A 6000-nucleotide genomic window follows, 5' to 3' on the forward strand; every position below is an offset into this window, starting at 1 on the left:
CTAAGTTGCATAGCTTCACGTATTTATGTTTCACACACCGATGAGAAACATAAAAAGGGTCAGGATATAGAAATATGGGTATTTCCATAGACATATCATTAGGTAGAAATTCATGTGAGGACATATAAGATAAAAAATTAAGAAAAATGAATAAATAAAAACAAGATTGGAGTTCGGTTGTAAGCTGTAGCTGTAATTAAAAATCTAAGAAATAAGATGTATGGATTGATTGTACACGTGAGAATAAATATTTTTATTTTTGGCCAATCTATTCACTGAAATAACTCACGAACACCCTCATCAAGAGACTTCTTCTCCTAACATTTACAATTTCACTTTACGTAGAAGTATAAGTATTATTGCAGGAATAGATCCTATCAAGGACTGAAACTAAGTACCGACAATAAAAAATTTCAACAACGAGAAAGTTTGGTTCACATCTTCTAACATGAAGAAGTTTAGAAAAGATGCAGGTCCTGGTAACTTCATTATCCATAAAGTCAAAAATCATGGAACTGCATTATTCCTCATTGAAAGTCGAAGTGATGCAAAGCATTTAAGAAATTGATACGTGCCTAGAAAGGTAAAAATTGAGGCCCCACCGATTCCAATTCCGGGTCATTATCTTCACGTGCAAGTTTTAATCTGTCGATGTACTTAAAAAGTTCTTGCTCAAATGAATTGACCTCTTTTAATTTTCCCATAAGTGAGCCGTGCTCACGGCTTATCTTTCCTGCGTCTGCAGGACCTTCCCACAGGTCTGGCTTATTCAGCTGTTCTGATAAGGTCTCCACCCTCTGTAATAATCTTTTCCACTGGTAGAGAAAATAAACATTCTCAAGAAAGACATAACTGAATTCCACAGCTTGATTCAGCACAAGAATATTAATATATATAGCTATAAAAATAACTAAAAATAGTTTTCGATTACCATCTGCCACCCTACAACATTATATATGAAGTTATAAATATTCAGCTATATCTAAAAACCAAATCTCCCTGCGACTGCAATAGCAAAATTCACAAACTAAATTTTACATTTCACTTAACACAAATTACATTCAATATTTTGTGATTAGGATATGATCAAATTAAAACAAAGAACTCTTTTAACACTCATTCCAAAACATGAGGAATGAAAGCACTTTGGCTAGTGAAGGAAGTGACTGAAAGTCTGAAAGCACGATCCATGAAGCAACATGAAATCTAGCCATTAAAGAAGACTGATACTCACTCGTCAGCGTCACAAACAAATGGAACTTGGGAAATATTATTCTGCTAAAACAACAAACTACGCCACAGGCCCGCGTGCAACGATATTAATGTGCTTATAGCATCAAAGGGTACTCTTAAGCAAATGAATTTTCAGTAAACCAAAACTACAAAAAAGGAACAAGTGAAATCCAATTACTGTTAAGAGTACGCACTTACTCGTAGTCGTTTCTTGATAAGGTGGACCGACTGGGAAATGGCAGAAGCATGGCTCTTCCAATCATTCTCATTTTCATCATAAATGGTCCAATTATTGGCGATGATGCGTTCCACAGTTAACCCATCAGAAGTGGATGACTCAACAGCAGCCTGTGAACACGCAAGACGAGTGAAAGTAGACCCATATTGAACTTTCCAGTTAAAGCTAAAAACTGAAGGAAATCCATTATCAAATTTCCCAGCTGAAACTAACTGTACATGAATTGTATTAAGGGAACAGCAAGAGAAATGAGAGAGAATTCGAGGGAGTAAATGGGTCTTCAGGAGGGATTTGCGAGCTGAATTGGAATGATATAATCTTTTAAGCAACAAAAATGACATCATTTCTGAGGTATCATGGGATTGATCACGAGATATTCGTGTTCCCAATTCTCAGAATTAGCAAGGGCATGGGAGAAGGGGAACTGCGGAGATGGTAAACGGAATGAGTACAGCTTACGGTGCCGTATTGGACTCGTGGTTTTCTGTTACAACTAGGTCATAATCCCAAAAATGGGCTCTCACCTTCGAAGTCCGTAATCTATCTTTAGATAAAAGAACATTTTTTTAAAAAAAAATTTTAGTTTTGTGAGTACAGCTTTTAAGGTGATCATTAATTTGAGCGTTGAAAAATTTTCGTTAGGCATCTCTTGTCATCTTTAATCTCATTTTATTACGCATCAAAGGGTACTCTTAAGCAAATGAATTTTCAGTAAACCAAAACTACAAAAAAGGAACAAGTTAAAACCAATTACTGTTAAGAGTACGCACTTACTCGTAGTCGTTTCTTGATAAGGTGGACCGACTGGGCAATGGCAGAAGCATGGCTCTTCCAATCATTCTCATTTTCATCATAAATGGTCCAATTATTGGCGATGATGCGTTCCACAGTTAGCCCATCAGAAGTGGATGAATCAACAGCAGCCTGTGAACACGCAAGACGAGTGAAAGTAGACCCATATTGAACTTTCCAGTTAAAGCTAAAAACTGAAGGAAATCCATTATCAAATTTCCCAGCTGAAACTAACTGTTCATGAATTGTATTAAGGGAACAGCAAGAGAAATGAGAGAGAATTCGAGGGAGTAAATGGGTCTTCAGGAGGGATTTGCGAGCTGAATTGGAATGATATAATCTTTTAAGCACCAAAAATGACATCTTTTCTGAGGTATCATGGGATTGATCACGAGATATTCGTGTTCCCAATTCTCAGAATTAGCAAGGGCATGGGAGAAGGGGAACTACGGAGATGGTAAACGGAATGAGTACAGCTTACGGTGCCGTATTGGACTCGTGGTTTTTTGTTACAACTAGGTCATAATCCCAAAAATGGGCTCTCACCTTCGAAGTCCGTAATCTATCTTTAGATAAAAAGAACATTTTTTTAAAAAAAACTTTTAGTTTTGTGAGTACAACTTTTAAGGTGATCATTAATTTGAACGTTGAAAAATTTTCGTTAGGCATCTCTTGTCATCTTTAATCTCATTTTATTACGCATCAAAGGGTACTCTTAAGCAAATGAATTTTCAGTAAACCAAAACTACAAAAAAGGAACAAGTGAAATCCAATTACTGTTAAGAGTACGCACTTACTCGTAGTCGTTTCTTGATAAGGTGGACCGACTGGGCAATGGCAGAAGCATGGCTCTTCCAATCATTCTCATTTTCATCATAAATGGTCCAATTATTGGCGATGATGCGTTCCACAGTTAGCCCATCAGAAGTGGATGACTCAACAGCAGCCTGTGAACACGCAAGACGAGTGAAAGTAGACCCATATTGAACTTTCCAGCTAAAGCTAAAAACTGAAGGAAATCCATTATCAAATTTCCCAGCTGAAACTAACTGTTCATGAATTGTATTAAGGGAACAGCAAGAGAAATGAGAGAGAATTCGAGGGAGTAAATGGGTCTTCAGGAGGGATTTGCGAGCTGAATTGGAATGATATAATCTTTTAAGCAACAAAAATGACATATTTTCTGAGGTATCATGGGATTGATCACGAGATATTCGTGTTCCCAATTCTCAGAATTAGCAAGGGCATGGGAGAAGGGGAACTGCGGAGATGGTAAACGGAATGAGACATGTTACGGTGCCGTATTGGACTCGTGGTTTTTTGTTACAACTAGGTCATAATCCCAAAAATAGGCTCTCACCTTCGAAGTCCGTAATCTATCTTTAGATAAAAAGAACATTTTTTTAAAAAAAACTTTTAGTTTTGTGAGTACAGCTTTTAAGGTGATCATTAATTTGAGCGTTGAAAAATTTTCGTTAGGCATCTCTTGTCATCTTTAATCTCATTTTATTACGCATCAAAGGGTACTCTTAAGCAAATGAATTTTCAGTAAACCAAAACTACAAAAAAGGAACAAGTGAAATCCAATTACTGTTAAGAGTACGCACTTACTCGTAGTCGTTTCTTGATAAGGTGGACCGACTGGGCAATGGCAGAAGCATGGCTCTTCCAATCATTCTCATTTTCATCATAAATGGTCCAATTATTGGCGATGATGCGTTCCACAGTTAACCCATCAGAAGTGGATGACTCAACAGCAGCCTGTGAACACGCAAGACGAGTGAAAGTAGACCCATATTGAACTTTCCAGTTAAAGCTAAAAACTGAAGGAAATCCATTATCAAATTTCCCAGCTGAAACTAACTGTTCATGAATTGTATTAAGGGAACAACAAGAGAAATGAGAGAGAATTCGAGGGAGTAAATGGGTCTTCAGGAGGGATTTGCGAGCTGAATTGGAATGATATAATCTTTTAAGCACCAAAAATGACATCTTTTCTGAGGTATCATGGGATTGATCACGAGATATTCGTGTTCCCAATTCTCAGAATTAGCAAGGGCATGGGAGAAGGGGAACTGCGGAGATGGTAAACGGAATGAGTACAGCTTACGGTGCCGTATTGGACTCGTTGTTTTTTGTTACAACTAGGTCATAATCCCAAAAATGGGCTCTCACCTTCGAAGTCCGTAATCTATCTTTAGATAAAAAGAACATTTTTTTAAAAAAAACTTTTAGTTTTGTGAGTACAACTTTTAAGGTGATCATTAATTTGAGCGTTGAAAAATTTTCGTTAGGCATCTCTTGTCATCTTTAATCTCATTTTATTACGCATCAAAGGGTACTCTTAAGCAAATGAATTTTCAGTAAACCAAAACTACAAAAAAGGAACAAGTGAAATCCAATTACTGTTAAGAGTACGCACTTACTCGTAGTCGTTTCTTGATAAGGTGGACCGACTGGGCAATGGCAGAAGCATGGCTCTTCCAATCATTCTCATTTTCATCATAAATGGTCCAATTATTGGCGATGATGCGTTCCACAGTTAGCCCATCAGAAGTGGATGACTCAACAGCAGCCTGTGAACACGCAAGACGAGTGAAAGTAGACCCATATTGAACTTTCCAGTTAAAGCTAAAAACTGAAGGAAATCCATTATCAAATTTCCCAGCTGAAACTAACTGTTCATGAATTGTATTAAGGGAACAACAAGAGAAATGAGAGAGAATTCGAGGGAGTAAATGGGTCTTCAGGAGGGATTTGCGAGCTGAATTGGAATGATATAATCTTTTAAGCAACAAAAATGACATCTTTTCTGAGGTATCATGGGATTGATCACGAGATATTCGTGTTCCCAATTCTCAGAATTAGCAAGGGCATGGGAGAAGGGGAACTGCGGAGATGGTAAACGGAATGAGTACAGCTTACGGTGCCGTATTGGACTCGTGGTTTTTTGTTACAACTAGGTCATAATCCCAAAAATGGGCTCTCACCTTCGAAGTCCGTAATCTATCTTTAGATAAAAAGAACATTTTTTTTAAAAAAACTTTTAGTTTTGTGAGTACAGCTTTTAAGGTGATCATTAATTTGAGCGTTGAAAAATTTTCGTTAGGCATCTCTTGTCATCTTTAATATCATTTTATTACGCATCAAAGGGTACTCTTAAGCAAATGAATTTTCAGTAAACCAAAAAAACTACAAAAAAGGAACAAGTGAAATCCAATTACTGTTAAGAGTACGCACTTACTCGTAGTCGTTTCTTGATAAGGTGGACCGACTGGGCAATGGCAGAAGCATGGCTCTTCCAATCATTCTCATTTTCATCATAAATGGTCCAATTATTGGCGATGATGCGTTCCACAGTTAGCCCATCAGAAGTGGATGACTCAACAGCAGCCTGTGAACACGCAAGACGAGTGAAAGTAGACCCATATTGAACTTTCCAGTTAAAGCTAAAAACTGAAGAAAATCCATTATCAAATTTCCCAGCTGAAACTAACTGTTCATGAATTGTATTAAGGGAACAGCAAGAGAAATGAGAGAGAATTCGAGGGAGTAAATGGGTCTTCAGGAGGGATTTGCGAGCTGAATTGGAATGATATAAGCTTTTAAGCAACAAAAATGACATCTTTTCTGAGGTATCATGGGATTGATCACGAGATATTCGTGTTCCCAATTCTCAGAATTAGCAAGGGCATGGGAGAAGGGGAACTGCGGAGATGGTAAACGGAATGAGTACA

This window comes from Henckelia pumila, chromosome 4 (assembly GCF_033568475.1).
Source record: "Henckelia pumila isolate YLH828 chromosome 4, ASM3356847v2, whole genome shotgun sequence".
Classification (NCBI taxonomy): Eukaryota; Viridiplantae; Streptophyta; class Magnoliopsida; order Lamiales; family Gesneriaceae; genus Henckelia; species Henckelia pumila.